Genomic DNA, 23,359 nt, shown 5'->3' with positions numbered 1-23,359 from the left:
TAATCAAATTTTCCATGTTTCTATGGTTAAAAAGTGTATCGGTGACCCCGAATCTATTCTTCCTATTGAGGATCTTGGTGTAGAAGATAACCTCTCTTACGAGGAATTTCTGTTTCAAATCCTTGATAGGAAAGTAATGAAATTGAGGAATAAGGAAGTGTCTTCCGTAAAGGTGTTATGGAAGAATCACCTAGTTAAGGGTGCAACATGAGAGGCTGTGGCCGACATGAAGTCCTTTTACTCTCATCTATTTGATAAAAAAGATTAGGAGTTCTTACTAATAATTAAAATAATAATTAATAAAGTTGCTTTGATTATTAGTGAAGTTTTACAGAAATGTGCATTTTTTATATAGTTACAATGAATTACAGTGAATGTGCATATTGACTTGAGAAATTTGCAATTTTTCTTTTTTCAATCATGTTGTGAATTTTTACATGGAGAGTCTTTATTAAATGACAAGTATCATGTTGGTAAATTGAAATTTTGCATAATTGACTCATAAATGCTATGTTAAGCTCTTGTAGTTGTGAAAAGGATGTTTCTCATAATGTAATGTTGAGCCTTATGTGTGGTGATTGAAGTTTTTAATTTCCTTGTGTAAGTGATATGGTTGATGTGTTATTTACTATTGTTGGTTGAGTTGTTAGTCTTGAGTCTAATCCTCCCTTCAAAGGAATTTTAGTGCCATTCGGGGACGAATGTTCCTAAGGCGGGGATAATATAACACTTTGAAAATCCAAAATGGGTGGGGATAATGTAACACTTTGAAAATCCAAAATGTGTTCAAGATCCTAAAATAAGTGTTATCAAGTCTACATACTGTTTTAAGGTCCATTTTAATGGATATAATTCAGTTAGGAAGTCTAGAAATTAAAACATCAAAGAACGTCCATGATGTTCGGAAACTAGTTCAAGGAGGTACAAGCGTGACTTAGCCTATTTAACTACCTTCTTGAAGTCGGGAAATGATGAAAATTTGTGGAAAGGTATCTAACATGTTTTTAATTTTATTCATGGTCGAAACGTACGCTTACAACACCCCAAGGACCAATTAACGGCCATTAAAGAGGACCCTTGTGTTTGGGATCAAGAATCTGCCAATGACAGTGTGTACCCACAAAAGGGAATGGATGGGGCATGTGTTGATCGACGGGGAGTCGATTCCATCCATCGACCAACACTTATACAAATCAATGGAGGGCCTCATTTTCATAGTATCTTTCAAAGACGATGGATGTGCAGCACAAAGGGGCACAATGGTCGTTGATTGACCCACGATCCGTCAATCGTGGTGTCGTCTGTGGTCATTGTAATTTTCTGTACGTTTTTTGACTTGTTCAAAGTAATTAATTAAGTGGTTAGGTGATAATTTATGGGTTTAGGTAATACTAATTAAGTTAATTAACAACCCATATAAAGACACCAACCCCATTAGACTAATCATAACTCACAAAACAAAACTCACTTTCTTCTCCGTTCTTTCTCTCCCTAGTGAAGAACACCATTGGAGACCAAGATAGGGGAAGGTTTAAGGGCTTAAAATAATAAATTTTAACCATAAATCATCCTAAATTAGTAATGTATGGGATTTAATTAACCTTTGACACCTCTTTCTTCAAAGGGTTCCATCAAATTGATTTCCAAAGTTGAGTTTTCAAGTGGGTTTTCATCCAATACGAAATTGATATTTTGCATTGATTTTTTATGATTTTGTTTTAAATAATATTAATATATTAACATGTATTGCAGCCTAATTATGATGTATATTTATGGTTTGTTCTAGTTTGTGGAAGATGACCTTTACCCCTTAATCCTATGTTTTAATCTCGATAAAAATTAGGTTGTATTGGGTCAATTTGTTTTGTAATTGGTTGAATTACTACTAGATAATGTTGTTACACTAATAATGAATTAATTATGGTTATTTGTAGTCTTTCATGATAGTTCTTGAGAAGATGATCTAGGTTATGAGGTATATTGTGAATTGACCTAAGTATCTTGTCTTAAACAATGATCTAGTATTGAATTGTAATATAGTGATTATTCTAGCCTTTTTATCATGTTTTTATTGACTTATGATGATGTATAACCAAGTTGTGTTGAATTGAGGGTTTTTTGTATGATCTTGATGATGAACTACGGAGACATGGTAAATCTTATGAACCCTATCTTTTACTTGAAATAATGGTTAATTCTGATTAATTCATGATGTTGTATTGGAGTATGCCTTGTCTTAGGTTTATTAGGATGGTATGATGTTTAATTGAAATGTGTTGACTATGATGTGTGAGGTATTGTCTTAAGATGTAAATGTTATAAGGATGGTGAATGATATACCAATATACCTTATCGTGATTTTAAAATGTTAATGTGCTAACCTTACCTATATGAATTATAATGAAAGAACAATACACATGTAATTCTTATTGAGATATGATTATGATGTTGTATAAAGGTTAGACCCTATGACCTATAATAATCTATGATGATTAATAAAGACATAAATGATATTTCAAAAAGGGAATCTATTTTAGCACCGAGTGAACTAGAGTGAGGAGTGTCCCTTCCCACTTAGGGATGGTAGGATCCGTAATGTACTCTTGAGATTGGATACTACAATCCATGTTGCATAAAGAGGGTCCTAACTATATCTCCTACTTCTTGAACTATGTTGCTCCCATAGGAATACTAGCTAGTGGATCCACGTAGTTGCTATGTTCATGGTTTGATACTACCTTGGCAAGTAGTCCTCCTTCTTTTGGTGTAGTGCTCCATGACACCGGATTCCACATTATCTCATGTGGTATATGTCGATTAGGGAAAGATGTTCCCAAAAGGTAAAATGAACTAAAGGATTCAACTCCAACTAAGATGACCTAAAGGGTTTAGCTTAGTTAGGTAGGGGTATGGGATACTACCTAAACATTTTACAAGTTAGCCTTGAAGGGAGTAGTAGGAGTATGTTCTTATGTATTAAAATGATTATAATACTATATGACATGTATATGATAAACTTGCACATCGTTGATACTATATGTTAATTGGTGTCAATTATGAATATATGATGGTATATATTGTTAAAGTATGATGTTATGTAATCTTAAATTTTATGATATGTAAAGCAAGACGTTAATCATGATTCTCGTTGGGTTGCTTGATTGAGTAAGTTTATGGGGCATTGCTTTGTAATTGCACTTATTGACTTGATAGGGGTTCATGGGTAATTGTCTTGCTTTAGTCATGTTGAAAGGTATGCTTATTCATGGTTGTTACTATTGGAATTGATGATGGAGATTCGTGGCTATGTATTCAACTATATTTTATGCATGTTGACTTGACTAGACTTGATGTTTTTGTTCTTGTGATGTATATGCGATGTTTTTGTTCTTGTGATGTACATGCCTATGACTTAATGAACATATCCTTCTGGTTGGTATGGTCTTGTTGAATATACATAAGTGTTTTCTAAGTAAATTGCATATCTTTATGAAATGTCCCTTTACTTAGCATGATTTTAAAGTATGTTGAGCATATGGTCTCATACTTAGTACAAGTAATGTACTAACCCCATATCATCCTTTTCCCCAAAATTTTAGGTTCTGGCTGTTGAAGTGCTTTTGAAGACGACTTGAAGAATACTTGGATCTCTTGATCATCCAAGTAGGGTAAGTCCTCACTTTTCGAGGGTGATGCGTCTATCTAGTTAAGGGAGTTGTTTTGAGTTTAAGACTTCTATGTTACTTTATTTTCCATTTAGTATGAAACATTGTATAGCCCATGTGAGGCATTTTTACTTTGATATATGGGTTATGCCCAAGTTCTTACATTGTTATTAGATGGTTATGAGATGAGAGAACTATTAGGACAATGTTATATTTTATATACTTATGTGCAATAAAATTAGAAACTAAGTAATCTTCTTATACGAAGGGTCTATATATATATATATTGAGAGAGAGAGAGAGATGTAATGAAATGTTTTAAATTTTCTGCTAAATCTGACCTATGAATGTAATGATATAAGTAAAGAGGCTAGTCTTCGTCCTCAAAGAGGACAACAATGCCAGTTACTTCTAGGGGGTATTCACAGATGTGATATAAAAAGTATAAATAGTCGTTGTCAATTTATAGATTTCAATTAGAGTTGAGGTCGACCCCACAGTGAAATTCCTTACAGATAAGGTTTCACTATCGTGTTTATTAATATATGGTTGTGATCTCCAAAGCAAATAATAACTTAAATTAAAATTAGGTTAGTAGAAATAATCTAATTACCAATGCTTACTGTAAAACTTCAGATTCACAATTAGAACATGATCTTGTTGTAGAGTTGATTCAGTTTACATTGAGAAACCAAGTTTGTCTTCTATAATTTGAGTATCATTCAACACAATTTTTATTTAACCTTTGCGAGTTGAATTTATATAACGCTTCTTATCCTAATGAGATAATGATCACTTTTGTACTCTCGACCTCTAAGTTTAACAACATTAAATATCACTAACATTTAAATGAAGTTAAAGATCTCTTCTCTCGAACTCCAACTCTAACACCAATTCATTAACTTAGTTAAGCTTTTTCCTAATTGATGTTTTTTCGTTAACAAAGAACAAATACATGTTGGTCTAAACTGTGCACTCAATAGACTAAAATGTTATCGAATGCTATAACAAAAGATTGTAAGCAAATATCACCTTTTACTTGTTTACACAATTTTTATTAAATGTTCGTCATATATCCCACAACCCCACTCATGGTATTTAGTTGCTCATGTATTCGCGTAAAAGAACATTAATAAAGGATCAAAAAATTCTAAGAATCACGTATGAAGATAAAATGATAAAAACAATCGAAGAACTCAAAAGTTTGAAAAACAAATCTTGATATAGTATCCCTAGTCGCAAAAAAAAAAAAGATCAACAATAATGTCCAAAAAATGACCTAATAATTCCTAATAAAATATTTAATAGGAGTCCTAATGAACTAAGACTGAACTATTGGTCCTTTTCACATCAATGATCATGACCCTTAAAGGGCTTCACGGTCCATGAATCCCTTTGTGGTCTTCTTTTGGAGCATCCAACAAGTATCTCTTCAGATGTAAACACTGGAATCTGTATCACGAGCTGGACCATGCCCCGTGAAGACATGCATGGTCTTATTTTAAAATTTCACAAAATTTGGGTCTTCAACACTACTCACTTTAAGTTTAACCATGACGTGTACCGCAGTATGTCAAAGACATCCCGTGAAAACATCTGTGGTATTCATTTGGAAGTTTTCCAAATCTTGTGTATTTAGGACTACTCATTGGAATGTTCACCACGACATGCACGACGGACCGTAGAGAGGACCATGATCCGTGAATTGGTCGTGGTCTTTACTTGTTCTTTTCATATTCATCTCCCCTTTAGTCCATCACACTGGTTCAGTTCCATGGGCTCAACCACGAACCGCTAAGACAGGCACGGTCGGTGATCTTCACTTAATCATTATCAATTAGCTTCTTTTCACACTTTTCTACATATGCCAGGATTTTGCTACACTTTAAACAAACACATTAAACCATACAAAACACAGTCAATTATTGTATAATTCCTTACTTTACAATCATCAAATGTTCCAAGATTTTGCATTACATCAACACCCTAAACATAGAACCATTTTTTGTCCTCAACTGATGAGAAATGGTATGAATAACAGTGCACCTTTCTACACAATGTTGATACTATGCAACAATTATTTCAATCACAGTTTGTATCCCAAACTTCTGAATCTAACATGTAAGGATCTATATATGATATAGTATGTCTAAGTCCATATATATTGATGAGAACTGTGAGATACCACCATTGGTATGCCTAAGTTCACCCTCACATCTTGAACTCTATGAGTTACTTCATTTAGTCAGTCTTAGTCCCTTATGCTTTGGACCGTATGAGATGCTTCTAAATAATGTTTTGGTCCCTAGGATATGTATATCTCTTCTAGGAAACCTTAACTCAAATATATGAAGGATCTCATCTGATTAGACCTAACTTTGGGAAAATGCGCTGACACATCCCAAAAATTCTATGACCAAGACTAGAGCTTCAAAGAATGACTAATTATGAGTTTAGACCTAAATAAGTGTAACAAAACTTGTCTAAGAACTTTTAGAACCAAAACTCAAAGAAACGACCATAATGTCATAAATCTAGTGAATTTGAACTAGTGAATGTCCTTAAGTTTTAGGAACGTTTGGGAGTGTTATATGAAGTCTAAAACTTTTAAAAAGGCTTTCATAGGTAAAATAATGTACATATGGTCAAAACTTCCAGGTATGACCCCACAAGGATCACCCGGGTTGTCCACAAAGGGACCTCACTTTTTACCAAGCACATTTCCAAGAGACAGAAGATTTTGTACTTACAGGGAGCAAGTCCGCATCGCGAACTTGGAACACCCAAATCAAAAAGCTTTCTCTTTAACGCAGACACATCACAATCTCTTCTGTTTAAAAAAATTACATTTGAAAATCTTGTGGGAACAGTGCTGCAATGTGGACTCATTCCACAATGAAAAATCAGAAATTTGAATCCGAGTTTGACTTCATTAAATGGTAAACTTAAGTGTGGATTTTTTTTTGGTATTTTACGGGAGGTTTATACATTTATTTTTCACCACTTTTCCCTCATAATCTCTCACTCTAATCAAAACACCAAAATATATCCCAAAAGCTCTCCGTTCTCTCTATACTCATCCCCCATTTAAGAAGCATTGAAGTATGGACAAGAAGATCAAATCACTCCACTTTCTACTCAATTTCATGGTTATTCATTTATAAGTTATGATTTCTTTCACTCTTGTGATCCTTTTCTCAAAGAGGTCCCTCCACAAGAAGATTTCTAAATCCGCCAAAATCTAGGTAATCTTCTACACATCGGTCTTCTTTGAAAAACTAAAATTATGAATTAACTATAGTTAATTATGATGAACTAATGCGGTTTAGGTATATATTGATGGTCAATTGATGATTTTCTATGATAATTCCCTTGACCTTGTCCTTTCCCTAAGTTCATGAAAACATGAATAGATATGGTGAATTGTGAAGATTAGGAATATGTAGATTGACAACATTATTGTTAATTATGTAATAGCTTCTTAAATTTACCTTGGATATGTAATTGGTTTTGTATTCTTGGTAATGGAAGTATGAAGGTTCTTAGAAGGGCAATGAGGTATGCTCATTTGTTGTTATTGAATTCAATTACGAATTGTAAATTACTTAGATAGTAATGTTTCTGAGTATAATGTGTGGTTGTGATGTTGATGCTAAGTATTTCTCATGCCTAACACTAAGACATTGAATTAGACATGAGCTATGTGTACATGTTATGATACAATTATAGTATGATTTAAAGTAGTTCTTATGAATAAAACAAAGTGTTAAGTGCAAGGTTTACTCACTTGTTACGTGGTGTCTAATGTGAAATGATTGTTCTCACTTGTCATGATGACCTATGAGCCATATATGAAAAGATGTTAACATAGGGGTATAGAAGACACTATTGTGAACTTGTATGATAAAATAATATGAATACACAAGGGAATAATTGCTTATCATCGAAAGGGCATGTATATGAGAATGAGGTCTAACATTAGTAAGTCCGGCCTCCCATATGGGTTCCTAATGTTAGTAACTCCGGATTCCTGAATCATGTGTTGTCTCATGAGATGAAAATCTCCATGTTAGTAAGTCAAGGTTTATATAAACAATCTCTTTTACCCTTAACTATGTGCCCATATAGGACTCTAGCTTAGTGGATCCACCTAGATAGCTACGTACGAATGGTTACACCTTAGGAAAGTGTTAACCTTATCTTTTATGAGTGGGAGTAGAACATTTGATTCCATGTAGTTCACATGGTCTCAAGTCGGTTATTGAACTTATATACCTAATGTAAAAGTAAATGAACATCATAAGTAGGTGAACTCTTATCAGGGTTGTCTTGAAAGACACTACATAGGGTGAGGGAGGATATGGGACTTCTCTCACTCATTGCACATGTGGGATCCTGCGGAATGGTTCTAGTAATGCTCTTTTATGATTATTACTATGATTATAATTATGTTGACAAGTTATGAGTTGTATTCATGCATTAATCATATTATGGTGAGTTCAAGAAAATATGTTGTAAGTATGAAGTGGGTTGCTTATATGACATATTGTAGCCTATATGACATATTGTATATGGTGAGTTCATGTTGAGACTTCATTGTAGCCTATATGACATATTGTAATAGACTAAGATCTATGCCCAAACTATTATAATTCATAATCTTGTAGATAATTTATATATGATATGAGACTTTAGAAATATATATTATTTATTATGCTAAAAGAGAAGTCTATGTACACTTTGTATGTGAGAAGTCTATTCGAACTCCATATGTAAAATAGAAATGTTTTCAACATTTTTGACCTCTAATGTGTTATGATGTATGATAAAGGCTTGTCTTAGTCCTTTTAGAGGAGGACGATGTGGGTTGTCCCTGAGGGGTACATTGGGTCGTATCAAACTCAGTATTAGAGCATGAGGTTGAGTAATCTTAGGGTTGACGTCTCACTAAACCACATAGGGTCTTATTCATAATTATGAAGCGCACCACACATATGAATGAGAGACTAGGTGATGCTTACGAAATTTCACTCTCTTGTTATTCCTTAGTCATGCCTAAAAGTCTTATCTCTATTTAGTCCTTTTCTTCTAATCTCTTTCTTGTGCTTATAAGAAATGAATACAAGAAGGAACAACGCTCGACGGTGAATAAGGTGGTACCCTCTCAAGCTCCTCAAAACCCTCAAGTTCCGATTGGAGAAGGGACTATGACTAATGATAAGATAACGTCGGTCATTCATATCTTGACATTAACATGGGCTACCCAAGGTGATAGGGGTGCAAGGGTGTCGGTGAACCCGAATGTTATCACCACCGCTTCAAGGATTAGGTATTTCACATGTATGAATCCCTCTACTTTCTATGGTTCTATGGAGGAGGAGGACCCACAAGGGTTCATTGATGAAGTGTTCAAAGTTATTGATGCTATGGGTGTTTTTCTCAAGAAAAGGCGGAACTAGCCGGCTACGAACTTAAAGATGTAGATCAAGTGTGGTATGAGGTTTTGAAGGATGATAGGCGAGTTATTGAAGGTCCAATTAGTTAGGGAGCTTTCAAAATGGCATTCCTTGATAGGTTCTTTTCCTTGGAACTTTAGGAGAGGAAAATGAAAGAATTCATCAACCTTCTTCAAGAGGGTATGACCGTGAAGGAGCATAGCCTCAAGTTCACTCAACTATCAAATAATAGTCCTATTGTGTTTGGGGATTCAAGGTCCAAGATGAACAAATTTATCATGAAGATATCCGATCTTCTGGTTAATGAATATAGGTTGGCTATATAGATCTCTAGCATGGACAACTCTCATCCCATGGTTCATGCCGAACAAATTGAGGAGAAAAAGCTTAAGCAAGTTTGTGGAGAGTTGAAGAATGTGAGAACCGAACAGGGGAATTCTTCTAAGAATAGTTTTAAGGTTCAAGACAAACCAGGGTTCAAAAAGAGGTTTTCCAACAAAGGTCATCTTATCGAAATTCTAAGATGTGTTCTAGAGTCTAACATAAGTTTAAAAATATTTAGACACTTTTTAAGGTCTATATTAATGAATTTAAGTAATTTTGGAGGTTTGTAAATCAAAACATCAAAGAACGTCCGGAAACTAGTTCATTGAGTTACTAGTTTGCCTTAGATTATTTGAATAGATTTTCGTAGTCAGAAATTTTTTATTTTTTGTTGAAAGGTGTCTAAAACGTATAATATTTAGTTCATAGTCAAAAAACCGGGCACAACTCTCCAATGAACAACCAAGGGCCCTTGCATTTTGGCAAGAAGCTGTCAAAAGGTAGTGTTTACAAACGAGTGCCAATCGACGACTCATCGATGAACACTTAGACAAATCCATGAGTGTCCTGTTTTACACAGTCTTTGAACTTAATGATGGACGATCATGATTGTTTGCCCTTTGTACGTAGATTGTCTTACGGGGCATGGACAGGGAGTCGTCTTTGAGGGTGTGATTTTGCTACACGTTCTTAATTAATTAATTCAATTTGTTTTTTTAGTTAGGATGTTAATAAAGGTTCAAGGAATATAATTAAGTTAATAAAAACCTATATAAAGGTCCTAACATTATTACACCAACCTAAGTTCTCATAATTCACAAACCCAAACCGTCTTCCTTCTCTCTTCTTTCGCTCTCAAGTTGAAGAAATTTATAACAATCAAGGTGAAGGATGGTTCTAAGGCTCCAATCACCAAAGTTTCTTCATAACTCTTCATAAAACAACAAGTTATACAATTATTTTCACCTTTGGGACATCTTTCCCGAAAGGGTTCCATCAACTTGATTTCAAATGTATGAAATTCAAGTGGGTCTCTTGCAATCTCGAAATTGACCTTGTGAATTACTTTTTTTATAATTTATTATGGATATTATGAATACATTAACATTATAACTCAATTATTTTATTCCTTGATGGATTGGTCTAGTTTGTAGAAAATGAGCTCTACCCCTGAACCTTGGTTGTGATCTTGATATAAATTATGTGATGTTAGTTCAATTGGTTATTGATTGAATTACTACTAGATGATTTTATTGAATCAATTATTAATAGATTAGGATGAATTATTTTCCTATCATGCTAGTTCTTGATTAATTCATCTTTATTATACCTTTGACCAAATTCTCTTATATAAAGTTATAAGCTAGTGATGGTTATATAGTGATTCAATTGGCTTTGTTGTCATGTTTGTTATCAATGTATAATGGTATTAACCCTTATTGGTATTAGTTAAGGGTCGATGGTAAGACCTTGATCATGAATTATGAAGGAGACTTTGTTAGTCTTGTAATCCCTATTCCTTACTTCAATTGTGGTTACTTGAGATTACGTAATGATGTTTCATTGATGTATATCTTACATGAGGATTGATTATGATGTTGAATTAAAATATCTTTACTACGGTTTGTGAGGCGTTGTCTAAGATATATATGATAGAGGAATGGTGATAACTTACCAATGTGGCTTTGTATGATCTGATTATATAAATGTGCTAAACTCACTTATATGAATTGTAATGAAAGAATTATACTCATGAATTTTTTTATTGATTTATGATGATGATGATTATACAAGGGATAGATCCTATGACCTAAATTAAGCAATGATGATTAATAAAGACATTAAAGATATTTCAAAATGGAGTCTAGCTTAGCATTGAGTGAGCTAGAGTGAGAAATGTCCTTTCCCATATAGGGAAGGTACGATCACTAATGTACTATTGAGATTGGAGACCATAATGAATGTAGCATAAAGAGTGTCCCTACTATAGATCCTAGTCATTGAACTATGTTGCCCCCATAGGAATATTAGCTAGTGAAATCCACATAGTTGCTATGTTCATGTTTTGCCACTACCTTAGCAAGTTGTCCGCCTTCCTTCCGTGTAGGGTTCCATGACCTTGGATTCAAAATTATCTCATGTGATTTATGTAAGTTAAGGCAAGATGTTCCCAAAAGGTAAAATTAATCAAAGGAATGAACTCTAATGAGGATAACCTAAGGGGTTTAGCTTAGTCTAGGAATAGGTATTGGAATCTACCTAAAAATTTCACTAGTTAGCCTTGAGGGAAGTCTTAGGAGATGTTCTTATATACGTATATTTTTTTAATGGTACATTATATGTATATGATGATCTTGCACATTGATGGTGTCTTATGATGTTTAATTAACTTATGATCATGTGTTGGTCTCTGTATCTAAAATATGATAATATGTACTCCTATAGGATATGTTATGTGAAGTTGGATGTTACTTATAGTTCTTATTGAGTTTACTTGATTGAGTAAGGTTATGGAGCTTTTCTTGGTCATTGTACTTGTTAACTTAATGAGGGTTCATGCGTAATTGTCTTGCTTTGGTTATTTTTAAATGAACTCTTCTCATGCTTATCACAATGATAACTTTAATATAGATTTGCCTTGACTATATGTTCAATTACGTGATATGCATGTAGACTTGCCTAAATTTTGTGTTGTTGGTTTTGAAATGTACATCCATTTTTCTTAATGAATATGTCTTGATGATGGTATGGTTTTGTTGATTATGCATAAGGCTTTTCAAAATAAAATGCATACTTAAAATGAAATGTCCCTTTTTAGTGTGATATCATGATATGTGTGAATATAGTCTTAACTTAGTACAAGTGGTGTACTAACCCTGTTTTCTCCCTTCTCTACCATTACTTTAGGTTCCGGTTGTTGAAGAACTTTGAGACGACTTTGAAAGAAGACTTGGAAATATCATTCATCCACGTTGGGTAGGTCCTCATTTTTCGAGGGCAATGCTAATATAAAGCTTATGAAGTTGTTCTACTTTTAACACTCTTACGGTCTTTCCTTTTTAATTTGAGTACTAAACATTGTATAAAATATATGTGGCTTTATTACATTGATATATGGGCTAGGCCCAAGTTGTTATACTTTTTTTAGACTGTTATAAGATGAGACATTCATTTGAGACTATGTATATTTTATATATCTATGAGCAATAATAGTATAAGATTATGTAATCTTCCTATATGAAGTGTCTATCTACACTCAATATAAATATATGTGTATGTAGAGGTGTAAGTAAATCTCAATGTTGAAGTATTAAAAAGTTATAATTTTCAGTATTTTTGACATATGAATGTAATGATGTAAGCTACGAGGATATTCTTAGTCCTCAAAGAGGACAACAACACCGGTTAGGTCTGGGGGTGCTCCCCGGCTGTGACAAACTTGGTATCAGAGAATGACGTTCAATATCTTTGAGTAGATCTTTCTCTCAATCACATCTATGTATATTCGTATTAATAATTGTGAAGTGCGCCACACTTATGAATAAGAACCTATGCGATGCTTCGGAAACTCTCACTTTCTTGGAAGTCCAATATCGTGACTCTAGAGTTTCGAATCCGCGTCATTTTAGTATATATTGTGATTATTCCATTTATTGTGATTATAGAAAATAGATTCTCGAAAGAACGCTGCACGAAGACTTGAAAAAGAGATTGTCAGTGCAGGAGCTCCTCCCCGAAACAATCAAGTTCCTCCTCTTAAAGAAGATGTCAATGATGATTAAGCCCCAGTCAATCCTCCTCCTTTGATGGATAGTGAGATAATGACGGCTCTTGTTCACATGTCCCAAGCCATTACTACTCCAGAATATGTCGTCACTACTCAACTTCAAGCCATGACAGCTCAAGCTATTTGGGAGGTTGAACCCCAAGCCAACCAACTTGTTGGTACTATGACCTCCCATTTAACGGATTTCACTAGGATGAATCCCCCTACTTTATATGGTTCCAAGGTTGATGAAGATCCCAAGAGTTGATAGATTAAAACTACACGATCCTTTATGATATGGGATTGACTACTAGTGAGAAGCTCATACAATCCACTTACCAACTCAAGGATGTGGCCCAAGCATGATACGTCCAATAGAGGGACAATAGGCCTTTGAGAGGTGAACTCGTGATTTGGGAGGTGTTCTAGAAGTCTTTTCTTGATAAATTCTTTCTTAGGAAGAAGTGGGAAGCTTAAGTTGTGGAGTTCATCAACCTTCATAAAGGAGTTAGTGTGCTTGAATACTCCTTGAAATTCCCTAATTTTTAAAATATGGTCCTTCTTTATTTTTTGATGTTAGGGATGAAATGAACCGCTTTGTGACAATAGTGTCAGATGACTTGTATGAATACTGTCATTCGTGTATGCTACATGACAATATGAAAATTTCTCTTCTCATGGTTCACGGTCAACAAATGGAAGAGGCAAGGGCTAATAGAAAGAGTAGAGATGCCAAGAGAGCAATATCTTATGATAGTGGTTCTTCAAAAGGTAGGATTGATATCCAAGACAAGCCTAGGTTCAAGAAGAGGGTTTCTTATAAAGTTCCTTCCAAGTTCCCTAAGGCTAGGGATTATAGGTTGTCTAACCCTAATCCTCAAAAGGGAAGGTGTGCCAAATCACAAACCAAGAAGCCAACTTGTTGAAGATTTGGCAAGAAGCATTATGGTGATTTTCTTAAGGTAAAGAATAATTATTTTTTTTTGTGGTAAAAGTGGGCATGATGTTCGAGATTTCCCAAATTTGGAAGTCCAAGACATAGAGAGTGGGAAAGAAAGTTTTTCTAATGATGCTTCAAAGAAGAATCACTTTTATGCTCTCCGCCTTAGGGGTGATAAAGAGACTTCCCCCGATGTGGTAACCAGTATATTTAAAGTCTTCTCTGTTGATATATATGCTTTACTTTATCCCAGTGCTACCATATCATTTGTTACTCCTCTAGTAGCTATAAAGTTTTACATTTTGCCCGATATCTTGAATGAACCTTTTATGGTGTCTACCCTGATTGGTGAGTATGTTGTTGCAAAAAGAATATATAGAAATTGTCCTATAATGTTGCCCAATAGAGTTATTTATGTTGAACTAGTAGAACTTGATATGTTTTATATTGATGTCATATTGGGTATGGATTGGTTGCATGCTTGATTTGGCTTTATAGATTGTTGAACAAGGGTGGTGAAGTTTAACATTCCAAATGAGTTCGTGTTATAGTAGAAGGGGGGGATTCTATTTCTAGAGGTTGTATCGTATCTTCTTTAAATGCATGCAAGATGATCTCTAAAGGGTTTTTATACCACATAGTAACAGTCCAAGATTCAGACTCAAAAATTCCTCCCATTGAGTCGGTCTCTTTAGTGAGTGAATTTCTAGAGGTCTTTCCTAATGATCTTTACGGTATTCCTCTCGAATAGAAAATTGATTTTTGTATCGACTTGTTACCGGATACAAATAACATTTCATTTCTTCCTTTTTGATGGGTACGGTCGAATTGAAAGAGTTAAAGTCTCAACCAAAAGATTTAATAGGCAAAGGCTTTATTAGGGCTATTATTTCTCCATGGGGTGCTCCTGTTTTATTTGTGAAGAAGAAGAATGGGTTCTTAAAATTTGAATCGATTATCGTCTACTCAATAAAGTCACTATTAAGAATAGGTATCCTTTCCCTAGGTTTGACGACTTATTGGATCAACACCAAGGCGCAAGCTACTTTTCTAACAATGACTTGAGATCGGGGTATCACAAACTTAGGGTGAGAGATGAGGATATACTATAAATGATATTTTGTACTAGATATGGTCGGTATCAGTTCTTCGTAATGTCCTTTGGTGTCACTAATGCTCCGACGGCATTTATAGATTTCGTGAATAGGGTGTTTTTAAGTTACCTATATTCATTTGTCATTGTCTTCACTTGACGACATCTTGGTATATTCGAAAAATAAGGTTAAATACATGAACGATTTGAGGGTAGTGTTACAAGTTCTTAAGAAGAACAAATTATTTACCAAGTATAGCAAATGAGAGTATTGGTGGAGTTCGATGGTGTTTAATGGTAATATCATCTCTAGTAAGGGTGTAGAGGTTGATCTAAGGAAAACCGAGGCGGTGAAAATTGGCCTAAACTATTGACTCCAACCGACATTATGAGTTTCTTGGGTCTAGAGGGTTATTATCGGAGGTTTGTGGATCGTTTTGCATCTATTGCACTCCCTTGACTACTTTTAGCTAAAAGAGTAACAAATTTTATTGGTCGTAGGAATGTGAGACAATCTTGCAAATATTGTAAGATAGACTTACTTCTGCTCCGATGTTGACATTAGTGGAGGGTTGAAAAGGCTTCGTTGTATATCGTAATGCATCCTTAGTGGGTTAAGGTGTGTGCTTATGTAACATGGGAAACTAATAGTCTATGCCTCTAGAAGACTTAAGTTGCATGAGAGGAACTATCCAACTCATGATCTTGAGTTAGCGGTCATGGTATTTATCTTTAAAATATGAATGCATTACTTGTATGGGGTTCATGTTGATGTATATACCAACCACAAGAGTGTCCAATATGTGTTTACTCAAAATGATTTGAATATCTGACAAAGAAGATGGTTGGAATTATAAAAAGATTACTACATGAGTATTCTCTATCACCCCGGAAAGGCCAATGTGGTTGCGAATGCTCTAAGTCGTATGATTGTGTCTCATATATAGAAAGCCAAGAGACACCTAGTGAATGATGTTCATATCTTTGCTACATTAGGTGATAGGTTAGAAGATTCTCTGAATGGTAGTTTTATGGTCCATCATAACTCCGAGTAATCTTTGGTGGTTTAGGTGAAACCCAAAGAACACCTTGATCAACCATTGATGGATGTGAAGGAATTGGTTCTTAGCAAGTTTAATGAGTCATTATCCTTGGGGGGATGGTTTCTTGAGGTATGAAGGAATATTTTATGTTCCCAATGTAGATGGTTTGAGGAATCTCATGGATTCCATTACTTCATTCATCCTGGTTCGACAAAGATGTACCATGACCTTAGGGAAGTGTTGTGGTAATAAAGTTTTAAAAAAGGACATAGCTGAGTTTATTGCAAAGTGTCGAAATTGCAAACAAGTAAAAGTCGAACACCAAAAGTGGGGTGTTTTACTTCAACAAAACCAAGTTCCTACTTGGAAGTGGGAAGACATCAATATTGATTTTGTTGTAGGTTTTCCTCGGAAACAAAAGCAGTATGACTCTATATGGGTGGTTGTGGATAGGTTTACCAAATCTGCTCATTTCATTCTTTTCAAGTCTACTTACTAGGCAGAGGATTATAAAAGGTCTTCATAGATGATATTGTTTATCCCCATGGTATTTCTCCATCCATCATATCGGATAGGGGTGCATAATTCATATCTAGGTTTTAGAGGTTATTCAAAGAAGGGTTGGGTACTAAGGTGAACTTAAGAACCGTTTTCATCCTCAAACGGATGGTCATGCGGAGCGTACTATTCAAACCCTTTACGACATGCTTAGGTACTGTATCATTGATTTTAAGGGGAATTGGGATAATCATTTTCCTTTGGTGGAGTTTTCTTACAATAATAGCTACCATTCACCTATATCTATGGCTCCTTATGAAGCCTTGTATGATAGGAGATGTAGATCTCCAATATGATGGTTTGAAGTTGGTTAGCCTTCACTTTTGCGTCTCAGTTTGATTATAAGACTTTTTAGAAATTTTATATCATACGGAACCAGTTGCAAGCAGCCTATAGTAGGCAAAATTCTTATGCCGATCATAAGAGAATGGATTTAGAGTTTGAAGAAGGTGATATAGTGTATTTGAAAATTTCATTTCTGGAAGGGGTGGTTATATTTGGAAAGAAAGGGATGTTGAAGCCTCGTTATGTGGGCCTCTATGAAATCTTTCAAAGGGTTGGTAAGGTTGAATATGATTTGAAACTCCCAAGTGAATTGGCTTCGTTCATCCGGTTTTCCATGTTTCTATGCTTAAGAAGTGTATCCGTGATTCCTAGTCCATTCTCCCTGTTGAGGGTCTAGTTGTGAAGGATAACCTCTCCTATGAGTAGGTTCCGATTCAAATCCTTGATAGCAAAGTAGAGAAGTTGAGGAACAAAGAGGTGGCTTCTGTAAATGTGTTATGGAAGAATTACCTGGTTGAGGGTGCACCATGGGAGACTAAGGCCTATATGATGTCCCGTTTCCCTCATCTATTTAATAACTAAGGTTACTCATATCTATTAATAATGAAAATAATAACTAAAACTGAAGTTGCTTTTATTTTTTATGAAGATTTGAAAAAATGTGCATTTTTTTGTCATTACAGTGAAGTTATATTGAAATTGTGCATATTGACTTGAAAATTTGTAATTTTTCTTGTTTTGAGTTATGTTATGCACTTTGATATGGTTAGTCTCTATGAAATCATATTGAGGATATTGGTAAGCTTAGTTTTGGCATATTTGACTCATATATGGGATGTTGAGCTCATGTTGTTGTTATGAGAAGCAAATTCTGAGGATGTTTGAGACTTATAAGTGGTAATTAAAGTTTTGAATTTCTATGTGAAAATATTATGATTGATGTTTCAACTCATGTTGTCATGTATTGTTCGTTGGTTGGGCTTCTAGTCTTGAGTCTATTCCTTCCTTTCAAAAGTTCTAGTGTTATTCAGGGATGAATATTCCAAATTGGGGGGGGGGATAATGTAACACTTTTAATATCTAAGACATGTTCTAAAGCTTAACATTACTGTCAAAAAGTTTAGGCACTATTTTAAGGCATATTTTAATGAATATAAGACATTGAGGATGTTTATGAATCAACACGTCAAAAATGTCGATGACATCCGTAAACTAGTTCAAAGAGGTACTAGTGTGTCTTAGCCTATTTGAGTTTCGGAGTTGAAAATTGATTAATTTTTGTGGAAGGGTGTATAAAATGCATTAGAGATAGTTCATAGTTGAAACGTTCCGGCAACATCCCACAAGGACCAACAAAGGACCCTAAAGGAGGAACCTTGCTTTTCGGGAAGAAGATACCAAGAGGCAGTGTGCACAAACGAGTTCAAATCGAGGAAATGTGTATCAATAGACGGGGCTTCGATAGCAACCGTCGATGAAAACTTAACCAAATACATTAGAGTCAAGTTTTTCACAGTCTCTGAACTCAACAAGGACCAATAGGACGGTTGGTCCTTGGTCCGTTGATTGACAAACAGGGTGTGCACGGGGAGTCCTCTCTAAGGGTGTGATTTCGCTGTACGTTTTTAACTAATTTATTTAATTAGTTTCATTATTTAGTAGGTTAATTGAGGGTTAGAGGATGTATAGTTAAACTAATTACCAACAAATATAAAATCCCTAACCTAATTAGACCAACCTAAGCTCTCATAATTCACAAACCCAAACTCTCTTCCCTCTCTCTTCTTTCTCTCTCAAGTTGAAGAACTCCATAGAATTCAAGGTCAGGGTGGGTTATAGGGCCCCAATAACCAAATTTTATTCAATAATCTTCTTCAACGAACAAGGTATGGAATTTCTTTCACCTTTGAGACTTATTTCCCCAAAGGGTTCCATCAATTTGATTTCAAAAGTATGAAATTCAAGTTGGTCTTTTCCAATCTAGAAATTAAATTGTGAATTACTTTGTTTATGATTTCTTATGTATATTATGAATATATTAACATGTATTATAACTCAATTATGTTATTCCGAGATGGATTGTCTAGTTTGTAGAAGATGAGCTTTACCCCTTAAACCTAGGTTGTGATCTTCATATGGATTGTGTAATGTTAGTTCAATTGAAATGGTTATTGGTTAAATTACTACTAGATGATATTATTGTATCAATTATGACTATAATAAGATTAATTACAGTTCAATATTGCTAGTTCTTGATTAATTGATCTAGATTATGATTTTGACCTAATTATCTTATCTTAGGCTATGAACTAGTGATGTATTGTGATATAGTGATTCAATTGGCTTTGTTATCATGTTGGTTATTGATATACATTTATATTAATCCTTATTGGGTTGAGTTAAGGGTTGATGTTAATACATTGATGATGAATTATGAAGGATACTTGGTAAGTCTTGTGATCCCTATTCTTAACTTCAATTGTCATTACTTGAGATTAAGTAATGATGTTGCATTGAAGTAAATCTTGTATCAGGATTGATAGGGTTGGTATGATGCTAAATTGAAATGTCTTTACTATGGTTTGTAGGGTGTTGGCTAAGATGTATGTGCCTTATTATGATGTGATTATTTAAATGTGCTAACATCACTTATATGAATTATATTGAAATGACTATACTCATTAAATTCTTATTGATCTATGATGATGATGCTTTTACAAGAGATAAACCCCAGGACCTACATTAAGGTATGATGAATAATAAGTACTTTAAATACATTAATAGGAACTCTAGGTTAGAAAGAGTGAACTAGAGTGAGGAGTGTCCCTTACAACATAGGGAAGGTAGGACCACTAATGTAATCTTCAGACTGGAGACCATAATGCATGTAGCATAAAAAGGGTCCCAACTACATCTCCTAGTTCATGAACTATGTTGTCACCAAATTAATACTAGCTAATGGATCCATCTAGTTCTTACGTTCATGTTTTGGTACTACCTTGGCAATAAGTCCACCTTCATTAGGTCTAGGTTTTTATGACACCGAAGTCCACATTAGCTCGTGTGGTATATGTCAGTTAACACAAGATGTTCCAAAAAGTTAAAATGAATTAGAGGAATTAACTCTAACTAGGATAACCTAAGGTTTTATCTTAGTCAAGGTAGGGGTATGTGACTCTACCTATACATTGCACTAGTTAGCCTTGAGGGTAGTCTTAGGAGGATGTTCTTATATATGTGTACGCTTATAAATGGTACATGATATGTATAAGATGATCTTGAACATTGATGGTGTCTTATGATGTTGAAAAACTTTTTAAATTGTGTTGGTCTCTGTTACTAAAGTATGATAAAACGTACTCCTATATGACATGTTATGTGAAGTTGGATATTAGTCATTGTTCTTATTGAGTTTACTTGATTGAGTAAGGTTATGGGGATTTCCTTGGTCATTGCACTTGTTGACTTAATGAGGGTTCATGGTTAATTTATTACTTTGGTTATGTTGAAATGAACTCTTATTCATGCTTATGACTATTATAACTTGATGATAGATTTGCCTTGACTATGTGTTCAATTATATAATATGAATGTCGACTTTCCTAAATATAGTATGGTTGGTGTTGAAATGTACATGTTTTTGACTTAAGGAATATGTCTTGATGATTGGTATGGTTTTCTTTATTATGCATAAGGCTTTTCAAAGTAAATTGTATACTCAAATGAAATGTCCCTTTTAAGCATGATTTCATGATATGTGTGCATATGGTCTCATACTTCATATAGTTTCTGGTCATTGAAGGGCTTTGAGATGACTTTGAAGGAAGACTTGGAATTCTCATTCATCCATTTGGGACTATGTTATATTTTATATATCTATGTGCAATAAAAGTAGAAGATTGTATAATATTTCTATATCAAGGGTCTATGTATACTCAATATATATATATATATATTATGTGTATGTAGAGGTCTATGTAAACCACAATGTAGAAATAATTATTTTTTTTATAATTTTCCGCATTTTTGACTTATGAATATAATGATGTAAGATAACATGCTAGTCTTAGTCCTCAAAAAGAATGTCATCGCCGCTTACATCTAGGGGGTGCTCCCCGGATGTGACAGGCCCTCCTAATTCTCCAAGGGTCAACAAAAGTAATGTGTCTACTCCTAAGCCCCAAGAGGGGAAAGATGGTGGTTGTTATTTAGGGAAGCCTCTTTGTTCAAAATGTGGTAGACAACATGATGTGTAAGTTCATTGTTGGCACGGGTAATTGTTGTGGTTGTGGAAAGAGCGGTCACATGAAGAGAGATTTCCCTATTATGAAGACTCAAGGAAGGGAAAATGCTCAAGCTAAAGAAACTTCCCTAAATCTGGATGCTCCTAAGAAGAATCGCTTTTAAACTCTCAAATCCTGAAGTGATCAAGAGAGCTTACCGGACATGGTCACCAGTATGTTAAAATTATTTTCATTTAATGTTTATGCTTTGTTCGATATGAGAGCTACTTTGTCATTTGTGACCTGCCTTGTAGCCATGAAATTTGAAAAACTACTCGACTTATAAGAGGATACCCCGATGGGTGATTCCGTGGTGGTTAATAGAGTCTTTAAAGGTTGTCCCAATTACTCGCTCAAAAGTGTTACATAAGTTTACTTGATAGAACTTGATATGCTAGATTTTAATGTTATATTGGTTATGGATTGGTAGCATGCTTGCTTTACCTCTATTGATTTCAGGATGAGGATAGTGAAAGTTCAATTCCCAAATGAACTCATTTTTGAATTGAAGGGAGGAAACTCAAATCCTAGGGGTAAGCTCATCTCATGTCTAAAAACTTGCAAATTAATTTTTGATGGTTGTCTGTACCACATAGGAAAAGTTAGGGATCTTCAATACGAGGACCCTTCCATAGAGTCGGTACCCGTAGTGAGGGAATTTCAAGAGGTCTTACCCGATGACCTTCTCGGAATTCCTCTCGAATGGGAGATGGACTTCGACATAGGCTTATTGGCAGCCATACAACCTATTGCAATCCCTCTTTATCGGATGGCCTTGGACATGTTGAAGGAGATAATGGCTCAACTCAAAGATTTGTTAGATAAGTGATTTATTCAACCGAGCATATATCCATGGGGTGTTCTGATATTGTTTGTTAAGATGAAGGATGGGTCATTGAGAATAAGCATTAACTATCGTCAATTAAACAAAGTCATAAGTACCCGCTCCCTAGGATTGATGACTTGTTTGATAAACTCCAAGGAGGGAGTTACTTTTCAAATATTAAATTGAGGTCGGATTATCATCAACTTAGAGTGTGGGAGGTTGATAATCCAAAAATGGTATTTTGAACAAGATATGATCACTTTGAATTCTAGTGATGTCATTTGGTCTAACAAATTCCCCGGCGGCATTCATGGATCTTATGAATCGAGTTTTTAGAAAGTATGTTGATTTTTTTGTGATTGTTTTCATTTATGACTTTTTGATATACTCTAGGAGTGAAAATGATCATATGAGACATTTGATAATAGTTTTGCAAGTTCTCAAGGATAACCAACTTTCTGCTAAGTTTAGCAAGTATTAGTTTAGGTTGAGGTTGGTTTCCTTTCTTGGTCACATTGTCTCTAGTGAAGGGGTAGAGGTTGATCCAAGGAAGATGGAAGTGGTTAAAAGTTGTCATAAACCATTGAGTCCTACCGATATCGAAAGTTTTCTAGGGTTTGCTGGTTACAATAGGAGGTTTGTAGAGGGATTCTCGTCTATCGCAACTCCATTGATGGCCTTAACCATGGAGAAGTCCAAATTCGATAGGTTGAAATCATGTGAAAAGTGTTTCTAATTATTTGAAGATAGACTCACCTCCGCTCCGATATTAACTCTACTGGTGGCCGAAAGGTTTGTGGTTTATTGTGATGCCTCCAGAGTGGGTCTAGGATGTTTGCTCATATAATATGGGAAATTCATAGTGTATTCCTCTAGACAACTCAAGTCACATAATAATAATTACCCAACTCATGACCTTGATCTTGCTTCCGTGGTATTTACATTGAAAATTTGGAGACATTATTCCTATGGGGTACATGTTGATGTATTCACCGATCACAAGAGTTTACAATACATGTTTACTCAAAAATATTTGAACCTATGAACAAGATAATGGTTAGAACTTTTAAAGAAGTTTTAAAGGACTATGATATGGGTGCCACAAAGATATACCATGACT

Source organism: Solanum lycopersicum, chromosome 4 (genome assembly GCF_036512215.1).
Source record: "Solanum lycopersicum chromosome 4, SLM_r2.1".
Taxonomy (NCBI): domain Eukaryota; kingdom Viridiplantae; phylum Streptophyta; class Magnoliopsida; order Solanales; family Solanaceae; genus Solanum; species Solanum lycopersicum.
This window is presented reverse-complemented; position numbering follows the sequence as displayed.